Raw genomic sequence first — 14,848 nt, forward strand, 5'->3', positions numbered from 1 at the left:
AACCGTTTGATAAGCTACTGCAACCTCCACGTCTCTTCCAAGGGGCATTAAAACTGTCTTGTTAAGCTACTGCAACCTCCACTTCTCTTCCAAGGGGAATTAAAACCGTCTTGTTAAGCTATTGCAACCTCCAAGAGTCTTCCAAGGGGCATTAAAACGGTCTTGTTAAGCTACAGCGACCTCCACCACTTTTCCCAAAGGCATTGATATTGTCTTTTATTCCACTGAAACCTCCACGTCTCTTCCAAGGGGCAATAAAACCGTCTTGTTAAGCTATTGCAACCTCCACGTCTCTTCCAAGGGGCATGAAAACCGTCTTGCTAAGCTACTGCATCCTCCACGTCTCTTCCAAGGGGCATTAAAACCGTCTTCTTAAGCTACCGCAACCTCCACGTCTCTTCCAAGGGGCATTAAAAACGTCTTGTTAAGCTACTGCGACTTCCACGTCTCTTCCAAGGGGCATTAAAACCGTCTTGTTAAGCTACTGCAACCTCCACGTCTCTTCCAAGGTGCATTAAAACCATCTTGTTAAGCTACTGCAAACTGTACGTCTCTTCCAAGGGGCATTAAAACCATTTGATAAGCTACTGCAACCTCCACGTCTCTTCCAAGGGGCATTAAAACTGTCTTGTTAAGCTACTGCAACCTCCACTTCTCTTCCAAGGGGCATTAAAACCGTCTTGTTAAGCTATTGCAACCTCCAAGAGTCTTCCAAGGGGCATTAAAACGGTCTTGTTAAGCTACAGCGACCCCCACCACTTTTCCCAAAGGCATTGATATTGTCTTTTATTCCACTGCAACCTCCACGTCTCTTCCAAGGGGCAATAAAACCGTCTTTTTAAGCTATTGCAACTTCCACGTCTCTTCCAAGGGGCATTAAAACCATCTTGTTAAGCTACTCTGACCTCCACCACTTTTACCAAGGGCATTGATATTGTCTTTTATTCCACTGCAACCTCCACGTCTCTTCCAAGGGGCAATAAAACCGTCTTGTTAAGCTACTGCAAACTCCACGTCTCTTCCAAGGGGCATTAAAACCATCTTGTTAAGCTACTGCTATCTCCACCACTTTTCACAAGGGCATTGATATCGTCTTTTATTCCACTGCGACCTCCACGTCTCTTCCAAGGGTCATTAAAACCCTCTTGTTAAGCTACTGCAACCTCCACGTCTCTTCCAAGGGGCATTAAAACCGTCTTGTTAAGCTACTGCAACCTCCACGTCTCTTCCAAGGGGCATTAAAACCGTCTTCTTAAGCTACCGCAACCTCCACGTCTCTTCCAAGGGGCATTAAAAACGTCTTGTTAAGCTACTGCGACTTCCACGTCTCTTCCAAGGGGCATTAAAACCGTCTTGTTAAGCTACTGCAACCTCCACGTCTCTTCCAAGGGGCATTAAAACCATCTTGTTAAGCTACTGCAAACTCTACGTCTCTTCCAAGGGGCATTAAAACCGTCTTGTTAAGCTACTGCAACCTCCACGTCTCTTCCAAGGGGCATTAAAACTGTCTTGTTAAGCTACTGCAACCTCCACTTCTCTTCCAAGCGGCATTAAAACCGGCTTGTTAAGCTATTTCAACCTTCAAGTGTCTTCCAAGGGGCATTAAAACCGTCTTGTTAAGCTACAGCGACCTCCACGCCTCTTCCAAGGTGCATTAAAACCATCTTGTTAAGCTACTCTGACCTCCACCACTTTTCCCTAGGGCATTGATATTGTCTTTTATTCCACTTCGACCTCCACCTCTCTTCCAAGGGGCATTAAAACTGTCTTGTTAAGCTACTGCGACCTCCACGTCTCTTCCAAGGGGCATTAAAACCATCTTCTTAAGCTACTGCAACCTCCACGTCTCTTCCAAGGGGCATTAAAACCATCTTGTTAAGCTACTGTAACCTCCACGTCTCTTCCAAGGGGCATTAAATCGGTCTTCTTAAGTTACTGCAACCTCCACGTCTCTTCCAAGGGGCATTAAAACCGTCTTGTTAAGCTACTGCATCCTCCACGTCTCTTCCAAGGGGCATTAAAACTGTCTTCTTGAGCTATTGCAACCTCCACGTCTTTTCCAAGGGGCATTTAAACCATCTTGTTAAGCTACTGCAACCTCCACTTCTCTTCCAAGTGGAATTAAAACCGTCTTGTTAAGCTACTGCAACCTCCACGTCTCTTCCAAGGGGCATTAAAACCGTCTTGTTAAGCTACTGCGACCTCCACATCTCTTCCAAGGGGCATTAAAACCGTCTTGTTAAGCTACTGTAACCGCCACGTCTCTTCCAAGGGGCATTAAAACCATCTTGTTATGCCACTACTACCTCCACATCTTTTCCAAGGGGCATTAAAACCGTCTTGTTAAGCTTCTGCCACCTCCATCACTTTTCCCTGCGGCATTGATATTGTCTTTTATTCCACTGCGACCTCCACCATTTTTCCAAGGGGCATTAAAACCGTCCTGTCAAGCTACTGCGACCCGCACGTCTCTTCCAAGGGGCATTAAAATCGTCTTGTTAAGCTACTGCAACCTCCACGTCTCTTCAAAGGGGCATTCAATCCGTCTTGTTATGCTACTGCGACCTCCATGTCTCTAACAAGGGGCATTAAAACCGTCTTGTTAAGCTACTGCGACCTACACCACTTTTCCCAGGGGCACTGATATTTACTTTTTATTCCACTGCGACCTCCACAATTTTTCCAAGAGGCATTAAAACCGTCCTGTCAAGCTACTGCGACCTCCACGTCTCTTCCAAGGGGCATTAAAACCCTCTTGTTAAGCTACTGCAACCTCCACGTCTCTTCCAAGGGGCATTAAAACCGTCTTGTTAAGCTACTGCAACCTCCACGTCTCTTCCAAGGGGCATTAAAACCGTCTTGCTAAGCTACTGCATCCTCCACGTCTCTTCCAAGGGGCATTAAAACCGTCTTCTTAAGCTACCGCAACCTCCACGTCTCTTCCAAGGGGCATTAAAACCACCTTATTTAGCTACGGCGACCTCTACCACTTTTCCCAGGGGTATTGATATTGTCCTTTTATTCCAGTGCGACCTTCACCATTCTTCCAATGGGCATTAAAACCATGTTGTTAAGCTACTGCAACCTCCACGCCTCTTCCAAGAGGCATTAAAACCGTCTTGTTAAGCTACTGCAACCTCCACGTCTCTTCCAAGGGGCATTAAAACCGTCTTGTTAAGCTATTGTGACCTCCACCACTTTTCCAAGGGCATTGATATTGTCTTTTTATTCCACTGCGACCTCCACGTCTCTTCTAAGGGGCATTAAAACCCTCTTGTTAAGCTACTGCAACCTCCACGTCTCTTCCAAGGGGCATTAAAACCGTCTTGTTAAGCTACTGCATCCTCCACCACTTTTCCCAAGGGCTTTGATATTGTCTTTTTATTCCACTGCGACCTCCACGCCTCTTCCAAGGGGCTTTAAAACCGTCTTGTTAAGCTGCTATAATCTCCACCTCTCTTCCAAGGGGCATTAAAACCATCTTGTTAGGCTACTGCAACGTCCACGTCTCTTCCAAGGGGCATTAAAACCGTCTTGTTAAGCTACGGTAATCTCCACGTCTCTTCCAAGGGGCATTAAAACCGTCTTGTTAAGCTACTGCAACCTCCATGTCTCTTCCAAGGGGCATTAAAACCGTCTTGTTAAGCTACTGTAACCTCCACGTCTCTTCCAAGTTGCATTAAAACTGTCTTGTTAAGCTACTGCGACCTCCATGTCTCTTCCAAGGGACATTAAAACCGTCTTGTTAAGCTACTGCATCCTCCACGTCTCTTCCAAGGGGCATTAAAACTGTCTTCTTGAGCTATTGCAACCTCCACGTCTTTTCCAAGGGGCATTTAAACCATCTTGTTAAGCTACTTCGACCTCCATGTCTCTTCCAAGAGGCATTAAAACCGTCTTGTTAAGATACTGCAACCTCCACGTCTCTTCCAAGGGGCATTAAAACTGTCTTGTTATGCAACTGCGACCTCCACATCTCTTCCAAGGGGCATTAAAACCGTCTTGTTAAGCTACTGTAACCTCCACGTCTCTTCCAAGGGGCATTAAAACCATCTTGTTATGCCACTACTACCTCCACGTCTCTTCCAAGGGGCATTAAAACCATCTTGTTAAGCTACTGCCACGTCCACCACTTTTCCTAGGGGCATTGATATTGTCTTTTATTCCACTGCGACCTCCACCATTTTTCCAAGGGGCATTAAAACCGTCCTGTTAAGCTACTGCGACCTCCACGTCTCTTCCAAGGGGCATTAAAACCGTCTTGTTAAGCTACTGCAACCTCCACGTCTCTTCAAAGGGGCATTAAATCCGTCTTGTTATGCTACTGCGACCCACATGTCTCTTCCAAGTGGCATTAAAACCGTCTTGTTAAGCTACTGCGACCTACACCACTTTTCCCAGGGGCACTGATATTTACTTTTTATTCCACTGCGACCTCCATCATTCTTCCAAGGGGCATTAAAACCATCTTATTTAGCTACGGCGACCTCTACCACTTTTCCCAGGGGTATTGATATTGTCCTTTTATTCCACTGCGACCTTCACCATTCTTCCAATGGGCATTAAAACCATCTTGTTAAGCTACTGCAACTTCCACGCCTCTTCCAAGAGGCATTAAAACCATCTTGTTAAGCTACTGCAACCTCCACGTCTCTTCCAAGGGGCATTAAAACCGTCTTGTTAAGCTATTGTGACCTCCACCACTTTTCCAAGGGCATTGATATTGTCTTTTTATTCCACTGCGACCTCCACGTCTCTTCTAAGGGGCATTAAAACCCTCTTGTTAAGCTACTGCAACCTACACGTCTCTTACAAGGGGCATTAAAACCGTCTTGTTAAGCTACTGCATCCTCCACGTCTCTTCCAAGGGGCATTAAAACCGTCTTGTTAAGCTACTGCATCCTCCACGTCTCTTCCAAGGGGCATTAAAACCGTCTTCCTAAGCTACCGCAACCTCAACGTCTCTTCCAAGGGGCATTAAAACCGTCTTGTTAAGCTACTGCGACCTCCACGTCTCTTCCAAGGGGCATTAAAACCGTCTTGTTAAGCTACTACGATCTCCACCACTTTTCCCAAGGGTATTGATATTGTCTTTTAATTCCACTGCAACCACCACGTCTCTTCCAAGGGGCATTAAAACCCTCTTTTTAAGCTACTGCAACCTCCACGTCTCTTCCAAGGGGCAATAATACCGTCTTGTTAAGCTACTGCAACCTCCACGTCTCTTCCAAGGGGCATTAAAAACGTCGTCTTTTTAAGATACTGCAAACTCTACGTCTCTTTCAAGAGGCATTAAAACCATCTTGTTATGCTACTGCGACCTCCACGTCTCTTCCAAGGGGCATGAAAACCGCCTTGTTAAGCTACTGCGACCTCCACCACTTTTCCCAAGGGCTTTGATATTGTCTTTTTATTCCACTACGACCTCCATGCCTCTTCCAAGGGGCTTTAAAACCGTCTTGTTAAGCTACTATAATCTCCACCTCTCTTCCAAGGGGCATAAAAACCATCTTGTTAGGCTACTGCAACGTCCACGTCTCTTCCAAGGGGCATTAAAACCGTCTTGTTAAGCTACGGTAATCTCCACGTCTCTTCAAGGGGCATTAAAACCGTCTTGTTAAGCTACTGCAACCTCCATGTCTCTTCCAAGGGGCATTAAAACTGTCTTGTTAAGCTACTGCGACCTCCATGTCTCTTCCAAGGGGCATTAAAACCGTTTTGTTATGCTACTGCGACCTCCACGTCTCTTCCAAGGGGCATTAAAACCGTCTTGTTATGCTGCTGCGACCTCCACGTCTCTTCCAAGGGGCATTTAAACCATCTTGTTAAGCTACTGTGACCTCCACAACTTTTTCCTAGGGGCAATGATATTGTCTTTTTAATCCACTGCGACCTCCACCATTCTTCCAAGGAGCACTAAAACCATCTTGTTAAGCTACTGCGACCTCCACGTATCTTCCAAGGGGCATAAAAACCGTCTTCTAAAGCTACTGCAACCTCAACGTCTCTTCCAAGGGGCATTAAACCACCTTGAAAAGCTACTGGAACATCCACGTCTCTTCCAAGGGGCATTAAAACCGTCTTGTTAAGCTACTGCAACCTCCACGTCTCTTCCAAGGGGCATTAAAACCGTCTTGTTAAGCTACTGCGACCTATACCACTGTTCCAAGGGGCACTGATATTTGCTTTTTATTCCTCTGCGACCTCCACCATTCTTCCAAGTTGCATTAAAATCATGTTATTTAGCTACGGCGACCTCTACCACTTTTCCCAGGGGTATTGATATTGTCTTTTTATTCCACTGCAACCTTCACCATTCTTCCAAGGGGCATTAAAACCATCTTGTTAAGCTACTGCAACCTCCACGTCTCTTTCAAGGGGCATTAAAACCGTCTTGTTAAGCTACTGCGACCTCCACGTCTCTTCCAAGGGGCATTAAAACCGTTTTGATAATCTACTGCAACCTCCACGTCTCTTCCAAGGGGCATTAAAACCGTCTTGTTAAGCTACTGCAACCTCCACGTCTCTTCCAAGGGGCATTAAAACCGTCTTGTTAAGCTACTGCAACCTCCACGTCTCTTCCAAGGGGCATTAAAACCATCTTGTTAACCTACTGCGACTTCCACCACTTTTCCCCGGGGCTTTGATATTGTCTTTTTATTCCACTGTGACCTCCAAGTCTCCTCCAAGGGGCATTAAAACCGTCTTCTTAAGCTACTGTAATCTCCACGTCTCTTCAAAGGGGCATTAAAACCATCTTGTTAAGCTACTGCAACCTCCACGTCTCTTCCAAGGGGCATTAAAACCGTCTTGTTAAGCTACTGTAATCTCCACATCTCATCCAAGGGGCTTTAAAACCGCCTTGAAAAGCTACTGCAACCTCCATGTCTCTTCCAAGGGGCTTTAAACCGTCTTGTTATGCTACTGCGACCTCCATGTCTCTTCCAATGGGCATTAAAACAGTCTTGTTAAGCTACTGCGATCTACACCTCTTTTCCCAGGGGCACTGATATTTACTTTTTATTCCTCTGCGACCTCCACCATTCTTCCAAGGGGCATTAAAACCATCTTATCTAGCTACGGCGACCTCTCCCACTTTTCCCAGGGGTATTGATATTTTCTTTTTATTCCACTGCGACCTTCACCATTCTTCCAAGGGGCATTAAAACCATCTTGTTAAGCTACTGCAACCTCCACGTCTCTTCCAAGAGGCATTAAAACCGTCTTGTTAAGCTACTGCAACCTCCACGTCTCTTCCAAGGGGCATTAAAACCGCCTTGTTAAGTTACTGCGACCTCCACCACTTTTCCCAAGAGCTTTGATAATGTCTTTTTATTCCACTGCAACCTCCACGCCTCTTCCAAGGGGCATTAAAACCGTCTTGTTAAGCTACGGTAATCTCCACGTCTCTTCAAGGGGCATTAAAACCGTCTTGTTAAGCTGCTGCAACCTCCACGTCTCTTCCAAGGGGCATTAAGACCGTCTTCTTAAGCTACCGCAACCTCCACGTCTCTTCCAAGGGGCAATAAAACCGTCTTGTTAAGCTACTGCGACCTCCACGTCTCTTGGAAGGGGCATTAAAACAATCTTGTTAATCTACTGCAACCTCCACATCTCTTCCAAGGGGCATTAAAACTGTCTTGTTAAGTTACTGCGACCTCCATGTCTCTTCCAAGGGGCATTAAAACCGTCTTGTTAAGCTATTGCGACCTCCACCACTTTTCCAAGGGCATTGATATTGTCTTTTTATTCCACTGCGACCTCCACGTCTCTTCTAAGGGGCATTAAAACCCTCTTGTTAAGCTATTGCAACCTCCACGTCTCTTCCAAGGGGCATTAAAACCGTCTTGTTAAGCTACTGCAACCTCCACGTATCTTCCAAGGGGCACAAAAACCGTCTTGTTAAGCTACTGCATCCTCCACGTCTCTTCCAAGGGGCATTAAAACCGTCTTCCTAAGCTACCGCAACTTCCAACGTCTCTTCCAAGGGGCATTAAAACCGTCTTGTTAAGCTACTGCGACCTCCACATCTCTTCCAAGGGGCATTAAAACCATCTTGTTAAGCTACTGCGATCTCCACCACTTTTGACAAGGGCATTGATATTGTCTTTTAATTCCACTGCGACCTCCACGTCTCTTCCAAGGGGCAATAAAACCCTCTTGTTAAGCTACTGCAACCTCCACATCTCTTCCAAGGGGCATTAATACCGTCTTGTTAAGCTAATGCAACCTCCACGTCTCTTCCAAGGGGCATTAAAACCGCCTTGTTAAGCTACTGCGACCTCCACCACTTTTCCCAAGGGCTTTGATATTGTCTTTTTATTCCACTGCGACCTCCACGCCTCTTCCAAGGGGCATTAAAACCATGTTGTTAAGCTACTATAATCTGCACCTCTCTTCCAAGGGGCATTAAAACCATCTTGTTAGGCTACTGCAACGTCCAAGTCTCTTCCAAGGGGCACTAAAACCGTCTTGTTAAGCTACGGTAACCTCCAGGTCTCTTCAAGGGGCATTAAAACCGTCTTGTTAAGCTACTGCAACCTCCACGTCTCTTCCAAGGGGCATTAAAACCGTCTTGTTAAGCTACTGTAACCTCCACGTCTCTTCCAAGGGGCATTAAAACTGTCTTGTTAAGCTACTGCGACCTCCATGTCTCTTCCAAGGGGCATTAAAACCGTTTTGTTATGCTACTGCGACCTCCACGTCTCTTCCAAGGGGCATTAAAACCGTCTTGTTATGCTGCTGCGAACTCCACGTCTGTTCCAAGGGGCATTTAAACCATCTTGTTAAGCTACTGCGACCTCCACAACTTTTTCCCAGGGGCAATGATATTGCATTTTAATCCACTGCGACCTCCTCCATTCTTCCAAGGAGCATTAAAACCATCTTGTTAAGCTACTGCGACCTCCACGTATCTTCCAAGAGGCATTAAAACCGTCTTGTTAAGCTACTGCAACCTCCACGTCTCTTCCAAGGGGCATTAAACCACCTTGAAAAGCTACTGAAACATCCACGTCTCTTCCAAAGGGCATTAAAACCGTCTTGTTAAGCTACTGCAACCTCCATGTCTCTTCCAAGGGGCATTAAACCATCTTGTTATGCTACTGCAACCTCCACGTCTCATCCAAGGGGCATTAAAACCGTCTTGTTAAGCTACTGCGACGTCCACCACTTTTCCCAGGGGCACTGATATTTACTTTTTATTCCACTGCGACCTCCACCATCCTTCCAAGGGGCATTAAAACCATCTTATTTAGCTACGGCGACCTCAATCACTTTTCCCAGGGTCATTGATATTGTCTTTTTATTCCACTGCGACCTCCACCATTCTTCCAAGAGGGTATTAAAACGATCTTGTTAAGCTACTGCAACCTCCATGACTCTTCCAAGTGGCAATAAAACCGTCTTGTTAAGCTACTGCAACCTCCACATCTCTTCCAAGGGGCATTAAAACCGTCTTGTTAAGCTACTGCGACCTACACCACTGTTCCCAGGTGCACTGATATTTGCTTTTTATTCCACTGCGACGTCCACCATTCTTCCAAGGTGCATTAAAATCATCTTATTTAGCTACGGCGACCTCTACCACTTTTCACAGGGGTACTGATATTGTCTTTTTATTCCACTGCGACCTTCACCATTCTTCCAAGGGGCATTAAAACCATCTTGTTAAGCTACTGCAACCTCCACGTCTCTTTCAAGGGGCATTAAAACCGTCTTGTTAAGCTATTGCGACCTCCACCACTTTTCCCAATGGCATTGATATTGTCTTTTTATTCCACTGCAACCTCCACGTCTCTTCTAAGGGGCATTAAAACCCTCTTGTTAAGCTACTGCAACCTCCACGTCTCTTCCAAGGGGCATTAAAACCGTTTTGTTAAGCTACTGCAACCTCCACGTCTCTTCCAAGGGGCATTAAAACCATCTTGTTAAGCTACTGCATCCTCCACGTCTCTTCCAAGGGGCATTAAAACCGTCTTCTTAAGCTACCGCAACCTCCACGTCTCTTCCAAGGGGCATTAAAACCGTCTTGTTAAGCTACTGCGACCTCCACGTCTCTTCCAAGGGGCATTAAAACCGTCTTGTTAATCTACTGCAACCTCCACGTCTCTTCCAAGGGGTATTAAAACCGTCTTGTTAAGCTACTGCAACCTCCACGTCTCTTCCAAGGGGCATTACAACCGTCTTGTTAAGCTACTGCAACCTCCACGTCTCTTCCAAGGGGCATTAAAACCGTAGTCTTGTTAAGCTACTGCAACCTCCACGTCTCTTCCAAGGGGCATTAAAACCATCTTGTTATGCTACTGTGACCTCGACGTTTCTTCCAAGGGGCATTAAAACCGTCTTGTTAACCTACTGCGACCTCCACCACTTTTTGCAGGGGCTTTGATATTGTCTTTTTATTCCACTGCGACCTCCACGTCTCCTCCAAGGGGCATTAAAACCGACTTCTTAAGCTACTGTAATCTCCACGTCTCTTCCAAGGGGCATTAAAACCATCTTGTTAAGCTACTGCAACCTCCACGTCTCTTCCAAGGGGCATTAAAACCGTCTTGTTAAGCTACTGTAATCTCCACGTCTCATCCAAGGGGCATTAAAACCGCCTTGAAAAGCTACTGCAACCTCCACGTCTCTTCCAAGGGGCATTAAACCGTCTTGTTATGCTACTGCGACCTCCATGTTTCTTCCAAGGTGCATTAAAACCATCTTGTTAAGCTACTGCGACCTACACCTCTTTTCCCAGGGGCACTGATATTTACTTTTTATTCCTCTGCGACCTCCACCATTCTTCCAAGGGGCATTAAAACCATCTTATCTAGCTACGGCGACCTCTCCCACTTTTCCCAGGGGTATTGATATTTTCTTTTCATTCCACTGCGACCTTCACCATTCTTCCAAGGGGCATTAAAACCATCTTGTTAAGCTACTGCAACCTCCACGTCTCTTCCAAGAGGCATTAAAACCGTCTTGTTAAGCTACTGCAACCTCCACGTCTCATCCAAGGGGCATTAAAACCGCCTTGTTAAGTTATTGCGACCTCCACCACTTTTCCCAAGAGCTTTGATATTGTCTTTTTATTCCACTGCCACCTCCACGCCTCTTCCAAGGCGCATTAAAACCGTCTTGTTAAGCTACTGTAATCTCCACGTCTCTTCCAAGGGGCATTAAAACCATCTTGTTAGGCTACTGCAACGTCCACGTCTCTTCCAAGGGGCATTAAAACCGTCTAGTTAAGCTACGGTAATCTCCACGTCTCTTCAAGGGGCATTAAAACCGTCTTGCTAAGCTACTGCAACCTCCACGTCTCTTCCAAGGGGCATTAAAACCGTCTTGTTAAGCTACTGCATCCTCCACGTCTCTTCCAAGGGGCATTAAAACCGTCTTCTTAAGCTACCGCAACCTCCACGTCTCTTCCAAGGGCCATTAAAACCGTCTTGTTAAGCTACTGCGACCTCCACGTCTCTTCCAAGGGGCATTAAAACCGTCTTGTTAATCTACTGCAACCTCCACGTCTCTTCCAAGGGGCATTAAAACCGTCTTGTTAAGCTACTGCAACCTCCACGTCTCTTCCAAGGGGCATTAAAACTGTCTTGTTAAGCTACTGCGACCTCCATGTCTCTTCCAAAGGGCATTAAAATCGTCTTGTTATGCTACTGCGACCTCCACGTCTCTTCCAAGGGGCATTTAAACCATCTTGTTAAGCTACTGCGACCTCCACAACTTTTTTCCAGGGGCAATGATATTGTCTTTTTAATCCACTGCGACCTCCACCATTCTTCCAAGGAGCACTAAAACCATGTTGTTAAGCTTCTGCAACCTCCACGTCTCTTCCAACGGGCATTAAACCACCTTGAAAAGCTACTGAAACATCAACATCTCTTCCAAGGGGCATTTAAACCGTCTTGTTAAGCTACTGCAACCTCCACGTCTCTTCCAAGGGGCATTAAAACTGTCTTGTTATGCTACTGCAACCTCCACGTCCCTTCCAAGGGGCATTAAAACCGTCTTGTTAAGCTACTGCGACGTCCACCACTTTTCCCAGGGGCACTGATATTTACTTTTTATTCCACTGCGACCTCCACCATCCTTCCAAGGGGCATTAAAACCATCTTATTTAGCTACGGCTACCTCAATCACTTTTCCCAGGGTCATTGATATTGTCTTTTTATTCCACTGCGACCTCCACCATTCTTCCAAGGGGTATTAAAACCATCTTGTTAAGCTACTGCAACCTCCATGTCTCTTCCAAGGGGCATTAAAACTGTCTTGTTAAGCTACTGCAACCTCCACGTCTCTTCCACGGGGCATAAAAACCATCTTGTTAAGCTACTGTGACCTACACCACTGTTCCCAGGGGCACTGATATTTGCTTTTTATTCCACTGCGACCTCCACCATTCTTCCAAGGTGCATTAAAATCATCTTCTTTAGCTACGGCGACCTCTACCACTTTTCTCAGGGGTATTGATATTGTCTTTTTATTCCACTGCGACCTTCACCCCTCTTCCAAGGGGCATTAAAACCATCTTGTTAAGCTACTGCAACCTCCACGTCTCTTCCAAGGGGCATTAAAACCGTCTTGTTAAGCTACTGCATCCTCCAGGTCTCTTCCACGGGGCATTAAAACCGTCTTCTTAAGCTACCGCAACCTCCACATCTCTTCCAAGGGGCATTAAAGCCGTCTTGTTAAGCTACTGCGACCTGCACGTCTCTTCCAAGGGGCATTAAAACCGTCTTGTTAATCTACTGCAACCTCCACGTCTCTTCCAAGGGGCATTAAAACCGTCTTGTTAAGCTACCGCAACCTCCACGTCTCTTCCAAGGGGCATTAAAACTGTCTTGTTAAGCTACTGCAACCTCCACGTCTTTTCCAAGGGGCATTAAAACCGTCGTCTTTTTAAGCTACTGCAACCTCCACGTCTCTTCCAAGGGGCATTAAAACCATCTTGTTATGCTACTGCGACCTCGATGTCTCTTCCAAGGGGCATTAAAACCGTCTTGTTAAGCTACTGCGACCTCCACCACTTTTCCCAGGGGCTTTGATGTTGTCTTTTTGTTCCTCTGCGACCTCCACGTCTCTTCCAAGGGGCATTAAAACCGTCTTCTTAAGCTACTGTAATCTCCACGTCTCTTCCAAGGGGCATTAAAACCATCTTGTTAAGTTACTGCAACCTCCACGTCTCTTCCAAGGGGCATTAAAACCGTCTTGTTAAGCTACTGTAATCTCCACGTCTCATCCAAGGGGCATTAACACCGCCTTGAAAAGCTGCTGCAACCTCTACGTCTCTTCCAAGGGGCATTAAACCGTCTTGTTATGCTACTGCGACCTCCAAGTCTCTTCCAAGGGGCATTAAAACCGTCTTGTTAAGCTACTGCGACCTACACCTCTTTTCCCAGGGGCACTGATATTTACTTTTTATTCCACTGCGACCTCCACCATTCTTCCAAGGGGCATTAAAACCATCTTATTTAGCTACGGCGACCTCTCCCACTTTTCCCAGGGGTATTGATATTTTCTTTTCATTCCACTGCGACCTTCACCATTCTTCCAAGGGGCATTAAAACCATCTTGTTAAGCTACTGCAACCTCCACGTCTCTTCCAAGAGGCATTAAAACCGTCTTGTTAAGCTACTGCAACCTCCACGTCTCATCCAAGGGGCATTAAAACCGCCTTGTTAAGTTACTGCGACCTCCACCACTTTTCCCAAGAGCTTTGATATTGTCTTTTTATTCCACTGCGACCTCCACGCCTCTTCCAAGGGGCATTAAAACCGTCTTGTTAAGCTACTGTAATCTCCACGTCTCTTCTAAGGGGCATTAAAACCATCTTGTTAGGCTACTGCAACGTCCACGTCTCTTCCAAGGGGCATTAAAACCGTCTAGTTAAGCTACGGTAATCTCCACGTCTCTTCAAGGGGCATTAAAACCGTCTTGCTAAGCTACTGCAACCTCCACGTCTCTTCCAAGGGGCATTAAAACCGTCTTGTTAAGCTACTGCATCCTCCACGTCTCTTCCAAGGGGCATTAAAACCGTCTTCTTAAGCTACGGCAACCTCCACGTCTCTTCCAAGGGCCATTAAAACCGTCTTGTTAAGCTACTGCGACCTCCACGTCTCTTCCAAGGGGCATTAAAACCGTCTTGTTAATCTACTGCAACCTCCACGTCTCTTCCAAGGGGCATTAAAACCGTCTTGTTAAGCTACTGCAACCTCCACGTCTCTTCCAAGGGGCATTAAAACTGTCTTGTTAAGCTACTGTGACCTCCATGTCTCTTCCAAGGGGCATTAAAATCGTCTTGTTATGCTACTGCGACCTCCACGTCTCTTCCAAGGGGCATTAAAACCATCTTGTTAAGCTACTGCGACCTCCACAACTTTTTTCCAGGTGCAATGATATTGTCTTTTTAATCCACTGCGACCTCCACCATTCTTCCAAGGAGCACTAAAACCATCTTGTTAAGCTACTGCAACCTCCACGTCTCTTCCAAGGGGCATTAAACCACCTTGAAAAGCTACTGAAACATCAACGTCTCTTCCAAGGGGCATTAAAACCGTCTTGTTAAGCTACTGCAACCTCCACGTCTCTTCCAAGGGGCATTAAAACCGTCTTGTTATGCTACTGCAACCTCCACGTCCCTTCCAAGGGGCATTAAAACCGTCTTGTTAAGCTACTGCGACGTCCACCACTTTTCCCAGGGGCACTGATATTTACTTTTTATTCCACTGAGACCTCCACCATCCTTCCAAGGGGCATTAAAACCATCTTATTTAGCTACGGCTACCTCAATCACTTTTCCCAGGGTCATTGATATTGTCTTTTTATTCCACTGCGACCTCCACCATTCTTC

The sequence above is a fragment of the Phyllobates terribilis genome, unplaced genomic scaffold (genome assembly GCF_046119375.1).
Source record: "Phyllobates terribilis strain yellow unplaced genomic scaffold, ASM4611937v1 Scaffold_1__5_contigs__length_1240528914, whole genome shotgun sequence".
Taxonomy (NCBI): domain Eukaryota; kingdom Metazoa; phylum Chordata; class Amphibia; order Anura; family Dendrobatidae; genus Phyllobates; species Phyllobates terribilis.